The sequence below is a fragment of the Oryctolagus cuniculus genome, chromosome 7 (assembly GCF_964237555.1).
Source record: "Oryctolagus cuniculus chromosome 7, mOryCun1.1, whole genome shotgun sequence".
Lineage (NCBI taxonomy): Eukaryota > Metazoa > Chordata > Mammalia > Lagomorpha > Leporidae > Oryctolagus > Oryctolagus cuniculus.
Genome location: NC_091438.1, coordinates 98,970,395 through 98,985,261, shown reverse-complemented (window position 1 = coordinate 98,985,261; position 14,867 = coordinate 98,970,395).

The window sequence follows — 14,867 nt, the reverse complement described above, 5'->3', positions numbered from 1 at the left end:
CCACACACTTGGGAGTCCTGGATTAAATTCCCAGCTGCTGGCTTTGACCTAGCCAGACCTGGTTATTTGGGGTATTTGAGAAATGAATTAGTGTTTTGAGCCCTCTCAGACCGTCTGTCTGAATGTCCGTCTCTCTCTCTCTCTCTGCCTTCAATTAATAAATAAAACAATAAAAATAATTAGAGCTCAAAATACACGTGTTGTACTGCTGTAAGTTGTATATGGATCCCTAACTGTGACACTTCAGGCAAGTCACTTTGTTTCTTAGGGTCTGTGTTATCTTTTTTAAAAATAATTTAAAAAGTCCCATGAACTCTAGGCTCTCATAAAGATGTAACAAATTAAGATTTATACATTATATCAATTTTCTATGCAAAGTATATGAAGAGAAAGACCTTAGGAAATGAGATTCAGAATTATTTAAGAAAGCAGAATGATTATGAGAATGCAATGACCTGCTTAAAGAAAATTAAGAGAACAGTGGGAAAGGTCATGTGTAGGGTTTGCTAAGAACAATAAATTATTAACAAAGGGAAATTTAGCCCTGGAGATGGTAGAAAAATGAAATACAATACAGAACACAAGGAAATCCAGATTAATGGATGAATTCTTAAGAATCAGTCCAGTGTACTATGATGTAATCCGAATTATAATAAACCAAAAAGGCAATAAAATAACCTAGACATGCATTTTTTTAATCATTAGAAATAAATGCATTATGGATTAACCAAAAGAACAGGTAAATTTAAGATCAAAGCTCATAAATTTAAATTTTCATACAGTACTTAGAGAGAATAAAGGAGATGTTTATTTGAAAGTGCTTTGAAAGCTTTAAATTGCCACTCAAATATTGTTGACCTTTTTGTGGAGATCAATCTATTGGTATCTTAATGGATTTTTTTCTAAGTAGAAATTGCTTGGATGTTTCTAAACACATATTTTTGAAAGAGGAATCAAGGGTCAGAACAAAAATATGACATGGATAAAATACAGTCACTAGTATGGTAGATTATATTACTCTTCACCAAAAATTCCAGTTCCCGTCTCCCTGTGATGCTCCTTTGTGTAAGAAGATGATGTTCTGTTGAACACTGAAATTGCCTTAAGACTTTCTTTGTCTACGCAAATATTTGTGGAAGACACATGAGTTACTTTGGGGCAGAAGTTCAAGAACTGGCATCTCTTTCCATCTGTCACAATGAGCAGTAATATGCTGTGGAACAGCTTCTTTCTTAGCCTGGTTCCCAGAGTGATGGTGATGGGACATAAAACCACAGCATTAACATACGTGACTACAGAGAAACAAATTTTTATTGTTGTACATGATGGTGATTCTTGTGTTCAATTTTACTGTAGCATGTAGTATGTTGACTAATATGATTAGTTTTCCACTGAATTTCCATTACTTTGCATTTCTGAGCAGATTTTGGTAACTTAATTACTGTTTTTGTAGTTAAATTATAGTTCAAGGTACATATTTCCAAAGGGGTGCACACTTACTGCCACTTTAGCCCAATAGATGTGGGTAGGAATACTGTGGTTGTTTTCTTCACTCTCAAATTGAAAATGGATCTGAACTTGCAGGTTGTACTTTGAGATCATAGAATGACTAAGGAATTATTCATTGTGCTAACCTGTATGGCTATGAGTTCTTCTTAAAAGAAATGTGGAGATTTTAATCTCTGTTTTTGATACATTTGTTCATTATTTATCTTTGAAATTATTTCTTGGTTTTATTTTTTGAATCATTTTTTAAACATTTATTTATTTATTTGAAAGGCAGAATTACAGAGAGAGAGTGACTTCCATTCACTGGTTTACTCTGCAAATGACTGCAATGGCCAGAGCTGTGCCGATCCAGTTCCAGGAGCCTGGAGCGTCTTGCAGGTCTCCCATGTAGGTGCAGGGGCCAAGGACTTGGGCCATCATCTACTGCTTTCCCAGGCCATAACAGAGAGTTGTATCAGAAATGGAGCAGTTGTGGCCGGCGCTGCGGCTCACTAGGCTAATCCTCCACCTTGCGGCGCTGGCACACCGGGTTCTAGTCCCGGTCAGGGCGTCGGATTCTGTCCCGGTTGCCCCTCTTCCAGGCCAGCTCTCTGCTGTGGCCAGGGAGTACAGTAGAGGATGGCCCAAGTGCTTGGGCCCTGCACCACCTGGCTCCTGCCATCGGATCAGCACGGTGCGCCGCTGTGGTGGCCATTGGAGGGTGAACCAAAGGCAAAGGAAGACCTTTCTCTCTGTCTCTCTCTCTCACTGTCCACTCTGCCTGTCAAAAAAAAAAAAAAAAAAAAAAAAAAAAAAAAAAAAAAAAAAAAGAAAAGAAAGAAATGGAGCAGTTGAGACTTGAACCAGTGGCCATATAGGATGTCAGCACTGCAGATGGCAAGATGGCAGCCTCACCCACTATGCCACAGCATCAACCACTCTTTGAACCTTTTTCATCATTCTCAAAAATTAATTATTTTATATATTCAATACTGCCATAAATATGTCACTGAGTGACTGGTAAAGCTGATATCAAATGTTTTATCCATTGCACAGAATAAAATCTGTTCAACACAAGTCATGCCTTGTGGAGATTGCAGTGCATTTGTATGTGTATTCCTAATCCTAAACAACATTCAGCAATACATATAAAGAGAAAATTAAAGAGAGGAGAAAAGGCAAGAAAAGACAAGAAGAAAGAAGGAGCATGAAGAGAAGTAGAAATAAATGTAATATCCGCAATGGTAACTCAGGGAAGGGAGAGAGAATATCTTCTTCAAAGAAAAAGCATCCGTCTCCCTGGAATTTGTGACAGTATGAAACACTGAGAATGCGTGTGTAGCACATGTGCTGTATATTAGAGGCTGGTTTACTATGAGTAGATGAAACTTAAGTATCAATCTTCTTGCTTGCACTGAATCTTCCAAAATCCTGGGTTGAGGGGGTTTTGTAGAACATATTCATGCAGTGAATCTTATTGTAACACAATTTTGAAGTACCATGAAGACTATTTTTCATACTCTGATTTTCCTTTGTCATGCTCTTGGTTCACATAGCATTGGATTGAACATAAATTTTTTGGAATCTGACTGGAGAAAGTTAAGCTGGAAGGACATTTACTTTTGTCTTTAATGATATAATTGTGTGATTCATAGTCACTCCTGTGTATTTAAGTGCATTAGTAACTGAAGTGATGTACCAATAAATTCTAGGAATACATTTTCTGCACCTAATATGATATTATACAATGAAGATATAGGATTATTAAATGTATTACTACTTAACACTTCCTAAGCACTGAGCCCTACAAATGTGTACTTAATGAGGAAAAATAAAATATGGAGCAAGCAGATAGTCTGTAGAAATCCCTTCTAAACATCAAACAGATGCAGAAAATTCCAAGTGGATGATAATTGTTTGTTGCAATCAATGCACAGTCAGAACAGACTATTTTATCAGTAATCTCATTGCTAGAGTAGTATGTAGAATAATAAAAAACCTGTACTTAGTTTCTTCCTATGAATTTAAAGTTTCTATTTACGTATCTTATGCATTTGAAAGGTAGAATGAGAGAGAGAGAGAGAGAAATCATCCATCCATCGATTCACTCCCCAAATGGACACAACAGTCAGGGCTTGCCTAGGAAAAGGATAGGAGCTGGGGACTCAATTTTGATTTGCCATGTGAGGTTCAAAACCCACAGCAGCTTCAGTAATCAGAGAACCACAAAACATCTATATGTGAGTAATAGAAATAGGATATTATGTAAACATTACAGCACTGGAAACGTTTTGAACATGCTAAATTCAGAAGTATTTGTGCGGGAGGATAACATGACAATACATGAATGTGTGGAATGTTAAACAACATTTTAATAATTTAAATAACCCTTGGAAACTTTAACTGGACTGGAGAACATGTCTGTAGACGAGGAACGACAATAAAGATGAAGTGTCCTGTTAAGAGGTAATTATGTAAAGGTGATAGAAGATGATATAAAAATGCATTAAAGAAAAATATACATGTAAAGTTATCACAAACTGAAGACTCATCCCAAATATTAAAGAATAATGATAAATCGGGACCAGCATTGTGGCACAGCAGGTTAATCCGTTGCCTGTGATGCTGCAATCCTATATAAAAAACATGAGTTCAAGTCCTGGCTGCTGTGTTTCTGATCCAGCTTTCTGTTAGTATGTATGGGAAAACAGCAGAAGATGGGCCAAGTACTTGTCCCCTGCCACCCATGTGGGAGACCCAGATAGAGTTTGAGTCTCTTGGCTTTGGCCTGACCTGCAGTGGCTGTTGCACATTTGGGAAGAGAGCCAGTGTATGGAAGAATGCTTTCTCTCTCTACCTCTCACTCTCTGTATTGCTTTGTCTTTGAAATAAATAAAATATTTTTTAAAAAGGTATATTACAATTGCTATGGCCATTTCAAGGTGATAGAAAACTGATAGTGATAACAATGGTCATTAGTAATAAATTTTAAAAAAGTGAGGTTGACTGAAGGATGTATTTGAATATGTGTTTGAAAAAGCAAAAAAAAAAAAAAAAAAAAAATCATCCAAACTCTCCTTCCTCTTCAAGACCAGTTTCTTTCATTCTTTTCTCTTTTATGGAACAACTTCTAGGAAGAGATTTTGATAGTCATGACTTCCATTTCAAGGATTCTTAGTCACTTGCCAAGCTACTCCTATCTGAAATCCAATGCCTGTGCTCCTTTGAAACTACTCTTTGAAAGATTATCAGCATTTTCAACATTTTGAAATATCAGTAAATACTAGTTTGCTCTTATTTTGCCAGATGTCTCAGCAGTATTTGAAAACAGTAAACATTCTCTATTAAAATAATTTCTTTTTTTTTTTTTTTTGTTTGACAGGCAGAGTGGACAGTGAGAGAGAGAGACAGAGAGAAAGGTCTTCCTTTGCCGTTGGTTCACCCTCCAATGGCCGCCACGGCCGAAGCACCGCACTGATCCGAAAGCAGGAGCCAGGTACTTCTCCTGGTCTCCCATGTGGGTACAGGGCCCAAGCACCTGGGCCATCCTCCACTGCACTCCCAGGCCACAGCAGAGAGCTGGCCTGGAAGAGGGGCAACCGGGACAGAATCCGGCGCCCCGACCGGGACTAGAACCGGGTATGCTGGCGCCGCAAGGTGAAGGATTAGCCTAGTGAGCTGCGGCGCCGGCAAATAATTTCCCATTATAACCCTTTTGGTTTTTAATTCCACAACCTCTCTACTTTTTCTATGCTCCTAAAATCAATTATAGATCTTCTCTATTTCCATTTCATAATCTCTCTTTGAAAGATAACCTTCAAATCTTCTATTATTATATCTATGTCTCACAAATATATATATATGTATTTGCCTGTAATATGTATATATTTTATTATGCATAATATATAATTATTCTTTCATTCTACAGGCAACACAAAATATCTTGATAATAACTGAATATGAAGATTTTTAACTCTTGAGGCTGCCACTATGGCACAGCAGATAAAATTATGGCCTGCAATGTCGGCATCTTATATGGGCACACGAGTGGGTGCTAGCTGCTCCATCTTGGATCCAGGTCTCTGCTATGGCTTGGGAGAGCAATAGAAGGTGCCCCAAGTCCTTGGGCCCCTGAATCCAAATGAGAGATTACAAAGAAGCTCTTGGCTCCTGGTTTCAGATTGTCCCAACTCTAGTCATTTGGGAAGTGAACCAGCAGGTGGATGATTCTCTCTCATTCTCTCTCTCTCTGTCCCTCTCTGCCTATGTCTCTCTGTAACTCTGCCCTCCAAATAAACAACTCTTTTATAAAAATGTTTTAACTTTTATTGTCTTCCGGTGTTTCATAGCATGTTTGGATACATCGTCTATTAATATAATATGAAAAATCACATGATGATTATTTGAATATCCATGAAGCAAGTTCGGAAACAAGCAAAAATAATCATGGCAAATAGTTTATCTGAAAGGTGCAATTAATATCAGCAAGATAGTAGAGAAATTATCCATTGAAAGAAAATCAGCCAATAAAGGATGTGTTAATAGAGTGGGTATTACACAGAACAAATAGCACTTAACCAATTAGGGAAATATATGATGTTATGGTGAAAAACACTCAAAATAATATCATCCCAGTTAAAAGGAGAGGAGATTGGGTCATTTTCATAAGACTCCTGGAAATTCTTGGATAAGGCCTGTTCCTGATTGATGTTTCTTTCCTAGTACACCCAAATGTGGAATGAATTGACTGTCACACTTCTTAGAAAATCTCTCAGATACAAAATTCAGATATTAGCAATTGGAATAATTTTGATTATGGGAAAAGAGTAATATCTAAATAATTCATAAACTGGACACTCTGTAACTGCTGCAATTATTCTTTGTGCAATTCACCTTCATTTTCACTCCACATAAAACTCACTGCTTATTCAAGGCATTGTAATAAATTAAAATTACAAAGAGGAATAGTGGGACAAGTCAGATTGGTAGAAGAAGCCATTGCAGCTGGTCTCAAGAACAACAGGCATTTGTCTCTTTCCTCTGCCATCCATTCAAGTGTTCTTTCACATGAGATTTATTGTGTGGTTCCAAACTCCAGATTGACATCACCAGATCATGTTTACTGCAATTGCCCATTTACAATTATTATTGTATCTTAAAACCTGATGCGCCGGTGCCGCGGCTCACTAGGCTAATCCTCCGCCTTGCGGCGCCAGCACACTGGGTTCTAGTCCCGGTCGGGGCGCCAGATTCTGTCCCGGTTGCCCCTCTTCCAGGCCATCTCTCTGCTGTGGCCAGGGAGTGCAGTGGAGGATGGCCCAAGTGCTTGGGCCCTGCACCCCATGGGAGACCAGGAGAAGCACCTGGCTCCTGCCATCAGATCAGCGTGGTGCGCCGGCCGCAGTGCGCCAGCAGTGGCGGCCATTGGAGGGTGAACCAATGGCAAAGGAAGACCTTTCTCTCTGTCTCTCTCTCTCACTGTCTACTCTGCCTGTCAAATAATAATAATAATAAAAAAAACCTGATGCAATAACCAATCACCTGGGCTCCAAAGTTATTCCTCCACTGCTAACTATAATAAAAAAAATTCATATCAATTTTGTTAATCTTTTCATTGCCTAATAATGCACTGTAGAATAATGCCAACATGATCATCCAAACTGTAACTGTATTTTTAAATTTCTGCTCTCTAAAAGAGAAAGTGTGCCTCCTCAATAAAAGTAGACCTCCATACCGATGGGTTCTAAATATGTGGGAACAAAGGATAACATTCTTGAGTTGATCATTGAGAATATGGTTGAGAAGTGCTTCTCCTTTTTTCACTTCCAGGTTAGCCTGCCAAGCAATAAACAAATGCCTATCAGCATGCAACATCATACTCATATAATGCTGATTGGTTCAAAACATACAACTGTATAATACTCTAACTCTACTGGGTGTCATTTCTAAGAATACACATTATCTACGGTTTTCGAAGATAATCCCAGCATGCTGTCAGGATAGTTACTTCTGGATTATGTAGGATATGGAAGGATCAGTGAGTATCATGATCAAATGCCCATGACTGTGTCTCTGTATCTGTAAAGCAGATGCTTTTCCATTGAAAGATGGGTTTTTCCCAATTGTTGTCATAAATTATCAGTATTATTACCAATTTTATAAATTCCTCATTTGCATTAAATGTACTCAGCATGACTACTACAAACGAGAGTGATAGTTAAGTTTATGGTAATCATCATCAAGGATCATGACTCAGTTTTTATAAGGGCCAGAAAAGTAAAAAAAAATAAAAAGTGACCGGCACATCTGCACTTATGATTTTACCCACTGAGAGAATTTCACTTATATTTGATCACTTGTATGTGCTCAAAAAGTATAATAATGTTTTTAACTTTCATTGATGCAGCAAGCAAGCTTACCTATCATAGACATTGTCTTTATATACGTTACAAAAGTCTTGTGCCATTTCTTCCACCTTCTTATGAAGACATTTTCTCCATCATATGATAGATTTCTTCTGTTATAGATGAAAGAACTGGTTCATGAGTGACAATTCTGAGTACAGATGAATTTGATTCCCAGGGTTAAGCAATCAGTTTCCAGGAGGACCTAGGAACATGCTGAGAGTAGCTTTTCAAATTCTGAACTGTTCCCTGCTGCAGATCACATACTATTGTTCTAGAATCTTTATTGAAGCTCCTTTTTTTGAAGCTGCCCAAGTGTTTCACATGGTAACCTCTAGCCTCTAGCATTTGTATCTTATTGCATAAGCAGGAGGCATATTTAAGTACTGCTTGCCTGAGCTTTTTTCCCTCTGGATCATCACCAAAATTAGTGGTCATCTGTCTCAACTAATCCATTAGCTGGAAAAAATTATGTGCTGCCTGCATCACACAAAGGAACCTACAAAACATATGATTTTTAAAAATGGTAACATGAAAGGTAGAAGCTACATTCTTTCTCTTGGATGTGTAACTCAAAAACTTTCACTTTAATGGATTCCTAAATATTTTACTAATGTGTTGATCAGCTGAAGCTTTTTTTTAGAAGATTTATTTATTTATTTGAAAGTCAGAGTTACACAGAGAGAGAAGGAGAGGCAGAGAGAGAGAGAGAGGTCTTCCATCTGATGGTTCAATCCCCAAATGGCCACAAAGGCCAGAACTGCGCCGATGCGAAGCCAGGAGCCAGGAACTTCTTCCAGGTCTCCCACGCGGGTGCAGGGCCCAAGGGCTTGAGCCATCTTCTACTGCTTTTCCAGGCCATTGCAGAGAGCTGGATGGGAAGTGGAGCAGCTGGGACTAGAACCAGCACCCATATGGGATGCTGGCGCTTCAAGCCAGGTTGTTAACCCACTGTGCCACAGCGCCAGGCCCGATCAGCTGAAGCTTTTTAAGTTTTATATTGCACACTATTTTGCATGGCTTCATTGGGTTTCTAGAGAATGACTTACATCTTACTGTCCATGGTTGTATTAGTTAGCTTTGTGAATTTATCTAAACTATCAGAGATTAGCTACACAGGAAGGAAGATGGCTTGTTTTGGATTAAAGCTATAGAGAGTCACATTCCAAAGTTGGGAAGACCCGCTGATTCAAATATCAGGTAAGGTTGTAGCATGGCAGAGGTATGATTACAACTGGAATCAGGAGGCAGAGAGAGAGAAACACAGGAAGCAAGCTTGATTCACACAATGAACCTTCTGATGACAATTACCTTCTTAGGTCAGGCTGTCAATGTCCTAAAGATCTTCTACCAGCCCAGCTCCAAGAAACCATAACTGGATCAAGTCTCCTCCTCTTAATCCCTTAATTATTAACATTAATCTAGTAACCATTAACATAAGACTCTGAGGATCACATCTCCAAAACTTTGACCTTTTGGGGATATGCAAACTATCATCCAGATAGTAAAAATATTAATCAACAAAACATTTCAGTACAGTGTGAAAGATCAGTGTTCTGCAGAATGTCCAAAGTCTTGTAAAACACATATTTTGTAGCCTTACTGCAAGATCCTGTATATATCTTATAATTTGTTCTGTGATTATATCCCAGTGTCTCTTCCATGTAAAGTTCTTCAGATCCTTCTCTATAAAAAGCATTGAGAAGACCACATTTGAAAGATCAATAATATCTCCTCTCTGCTGTGAAGCTATTGATCTGGTGGCTTGTTCTCATCAATTCCTGTCATAAATTGTCAGTATCATTATTTAGCCTGTACATTATTTGCATTAAATACACACAAATTAACTACTACAAATGAGAGTAATAGTTAAGCTTATGATAGTCCTCATCAAAGACCAAAGACCATGACTCACCAGTCTTTACAAGGGCCAGACTAGTGAATTAAGGTGACCATCACAACTTCAACCTTTAAGTTCCAAACGTGGCACTAATCCTTCTGTTACAACTTCTGGCTTTGCATGTCCAGGCCACAGTATTAAGGGCATCCCTCAACATTCCCTGCATTGCAAGTCTTATTCATAAAAGGGATTCTTAGTATCTATTAATTATGAAATAGCAGACCAGAGATTATTACCACTTCACTCACTATAGATTCGTTATTTCTGTCTGCCCAGTTAGTGATCCCGTTCTAGAGACTTAATCTAAGAATCACTTTCTAATAACCCATTTTCCAAATATTTGCATTTGGATTCTCTAAAATATAGATCTTGTTAAAACCCTTCAATTTTAAGTACTTAATCTTGGAGGTTCAGGAAGAATGAAGATGGAAATTGGAAATTGATGAAAGGAAAAGATGTCCGCATTCCATCTCTTTCTGGTGACTGATGCTTAATCATATTGGGAAACCATGCAAACTGTGGTTTCCAGAATTAATAATGATTTGTTAATACTTATTAGCTATTTTTGGAGGTCTGCTATGGAGTGGTGATATTTCTTAATATTTTAGCCTCTCATGTGTAAGGTACAATGGTATTCAATGTTTTCTGAAATAAATACTAAGACACAATGATACAGGGACTCACTACTGAAATTTAGCAATAATCCAGCCCATAAGCAAATGTTGAATTCTGAGTTTATACTAAAAGTTCTTTATTAGTAATTACACTGGATCACAAGCTTGCTCTGGGATTATTCTGAACAAGCCAAAATATTTGGTAACCTTATCTTACCACATCTAAGTATTCTTCACTCTCATATTCTCTGCACTGCACCAGAGTGATCTTCTCCAAATTAAGTCCCATCAAGTGATCCCCTGGTGTCAAACACTGGTGGCTTGCTGTGGTACAAAGGGTGAAGTAAAATTTCCTGAACATGGACTATGCACTTTATCCTCATATGTTCCAGGGCCTTTGCATATGCAATTCCTGCTACTTTGGACAGACTTCCCTCTTTTACTTCATATTTCAGATCAAACATCACTTTGTTAGTATCAATAATTAATATCTTACCTGTTGGTGTTTTTATTTTTTATATTAAGACAGTCTTATTTATTATGGAGAATTTTAAGACTCTATAGACACAAGTTAGCATTCACAGCTAAGACGAAATGGGGAAATATTTTAAAATGATAGTATGCTTGGACTACCATAGCAAAATACCATAGACATAATGACTTAAACAACTTACAGTCATTTTCTCACAATTCTAGAAACTGGGAAGTTCAAGATCAAATGCTGGAAATTAAGGATTCGTTGGAATGCCTCTTCTCATGAACTGTCTTCTGTGTTCTTACAGGACCTGTTTTTTGAGCATGTGCATAGAGAAAGATGCATCTCTTCTCCTCTTGTGAGGGCAGTGCTGTGAACTAAATGTTCACGTCTCCCTGAAATCCCTAGGTTGATATCCTAATTCCCCTTGTGATAGTGTCAGGCAACGGAGCCTTTGTGAGACGGCAGGGTCATGAGAGTGGAGGCTTCGTGATGGGATTGATTTCCTTATCAGCAGACACATAAAGAGATCCTGCTTCTTTTCCACTCTTTACCATGTGAGGACACAGAAAGAAGATGGCCATCTACAAACAAAGAAGAGAGTTTTCCTCAGACCTGGACCATGCAGATATCCTGATAACGCAGCCTCCAGAATTCTGAGCAACACATTTCGGCTGCTAAGTCACCCCGTCTATGCTGGGTATTGCTGTTGTAGCATCCTGAACAAATTAAGCACAAACATGATTCTAAAAAGTGAGGTGCTGCCTTAATAAATATGTAGAAATATAAATGTTTCTTCAGAACTTTATAATGGATAGAGACTAGAAGAATGTTATGGTGCATAAACAAAGGAAAAAACAATATTATTACAAAGGGTCTTTTGAAGGTAATACTGATATGTGCTCATAAAGAAAGAAGAAAAAGAGAAGGCCTCACTTAAAAATTCTGAAAGAATGCAAAAATAATTATAAACAAAATATACGTAGACATACAGACAGCAAAAGGCATTCTGAGAACGCCTGTGATGGAAATGAGGAACACATTAATGTATAGTAGGGAAAAGGAGATCTTCACTTTAAAGTGACAAAGAGCTTGGCTGAATTGTGTTCATGTTCCAGCGTTGTGGAAGTAGACCTTGCAAGTGATTAAATTGGGTATTTAGCTGGCAGAATTTGGTCCTCCTGACTAGTTATAATAAAATATGTGAAGAGAAATAAATCAAAGAACTTGTTAAGCAAAAAGGCAATGAAGTTAAAGATTTGGAAAATTCTCTGCCTATTCAAATAGCAATATATGAGAAAGCACATGCAAAGAGAGCGTGACAGATGCAAGAAGCAAATATTTGGTAACAAAAAAGCATGGGAGTAAGCTACAGACTCACTTAGACAATCCAGAAGGAAAGTTTTTAGCATCAGATGGGGAAGACCATGGAATAGAATGAAGGAAGGGTGTCAGACTTCTTGTATTCATAGGATGGGATCATAAACTCAGCTGTGAACCTAACCTATTCTTCAGCAAAAAGGAAAAACATCCCTAATGGTAATTCAGAGATCATTACAGGCACTGCCTAGGTTTCAGCAGGACCAATGTTCTCCAACAGAAGTGGTACAGGCAGTAGTCCCTGAGCCATGAACCCCATCAGGTAGTCACGGTGTCAGTAGGCCCCAGTGATCTCAGGCGGTGTGAACAGCACCGTGATGCGCAATTAGTGTGACTCGGCCTTCTCTGTGGATGCTGCTGCAGAGCACCTAAGTAAACAGGGTTGCTTTCATCCTTTCTGTTGTTGAAGGGCTGGACTTTGTTTTGTTAAGGATTTGCCTTGCTAGGTTTCCATCATATTTTGCCTTATTTTCCATTTTTTCTTTTGGAATGGAAATGTTTTCCTTATGCCTATCTAGCCATTATATTCTGGAAGCACATAATTTGTTTGGCTTCATAGGTTCATAACTGGAAGGAAATTTGCATCACTAGGAATTGCATCCATAATTACTTTAGATATTTAGATGGCCCACTCCAGGTACTTTCAGGCATTTGCCTAGTAAACCAAGAGTTTGCAAGACCTCTTTCTAGCTCTCTCTTTCTTTAAGATAAAATGAAAATGAATCTATACAAATTCAGAAATCAAAAACTTGGGACTTTAGAGTTGATGCTGGAGTGAGTTAAGACATATGGGGGTGTTGGGATGTATTTGAATACCTCTAATGTATTTGGTGTGTTATACATAAATTTGGGGATCTGGGGCAGAATGCTAAGGAGTAAATGATTGTCTTTCCAAAAGTTCATGTGTTGGAGGAGGCATCCTCATTATGTGTTGTGCTTTGTGTTTTTCTGTTTGCTTTATTTTGAGAAAGAGAGATATTTGCTATTCTTGCCCCTTTGAAAAGAGACAGAATGTAGCTTGCTTACTCTTTATATATCTACTATATGAGGACACATCAAAAGGATAGTCACATGGAAAACAAGACAAGTGCCTTCAAAAGAACTTGATAGCACTGCATGTTCTAGGACTTTCCAGTCTCCAAAACTGAGAAATAATTTTGGTTGCATAGATCATCCAGGCTATAGCATCCTTATTATGACATTGCAAAGTGATTAAGATAAAGTGCTCCTCCCATGATAAGGGTCCATTGTTATGATTTCATTTAACCCTAATAACCTCTAAAGGACTCATCTCTAAATACCATCAGAGTGGTGTCTAAGGCTTCAACACATGAAGTTTAAGTGGATCCAATTTGGTCTACTGCTTTAAGCATTCCTATTACACCCTTTCTCTGTGAAACACTTCTGTTTATACTTTACTTCTTTAATTTTGGAATGAGTACTAGTGTACCTGTAAGCTCTTAAAGACTGCACATACATTGCACAATTGTCACGAACTATTGCATTGAGCTAAATTTGTCTGAATTACAATTTGATGCAACTAAATATATTTTCAATGTAATATGTGCAATGTGAATCAAGGTATTGCGTGCTTCTTAAAGAGGACAGAATATTAATGTTGTGCTTATATAGAAATCCAGGAGATCAGTGCAATGCTATCAATTGACACTGGCATTTTGAGGTCTTCACTGTCCACAGGATCATCACAGGTAGATTTTTTGTTTCTGTTTTCTCCTTCAAATAGTGTTGCTGTCTACATAAGGATCTAGAGTAGATTTCAACAGTTTCCTTCTCAGCAGTAGTAGGGCGTTATAATTCAAGATGGAAAATAATAACTGAGACTTAGTATAGACCTCTCAGGCTAAGGGCAGTCTTCCTTAAATCCCCCTCACTTCAGACTTCAGACAAGCTTCAGATTCTGGAGTTACCTAATCAACTCATGCTTCTGATCAACTCTATAAATTTGAGGGTTCCCATCACCCCCTGTGCTTTCATAATTGACCATACTGCTTCACAGGACTTGGGAAAGCATTATACTGACAGTTTTATTACAAAATATTTGAATCAGAGCTAGTCAAAGAAGACATGCATAAGATGAGGTCTGGCAGGGAACCATTTCTCAAGCATTCATACCCCTCAGGGTCCTTCCATCTTCCCAGCCCATGTGATCAAAGAGCCAGGAAACTCAACCCAACCAGGTGTTCAGAGATTTCTTTTTTTGGAGGGCGGAACAGGGCTTCACTGTATAGACTTTATTGAATGGGCAATTGGCTCTGTCCCAGGATTGAATTTCTAATTTCTCTTCCCTCCCTGGAGGTCAAGCTGATATCAAATGCCTCTAAAGCCTGAACCTACTAAACACATGGTTGACTTTTGCCACATGACCAGTTTCATCCTTGAACTATTTAGGGGTCAATCATGAGTAACTTTATAAGCATAAACTCAGCCGTGTTCCCAGGAACTCACCAAAAATTACAGAAAATTCAACAGTTTTGAAACTGGGTGCCAGAAACACAGGACAAAGATCAGACAAACGTATTTTTACATGATAGAGATGCAGAATATTAACTATGTTCTCAGTGGTCAGGTTATTAGCAAATCAAATC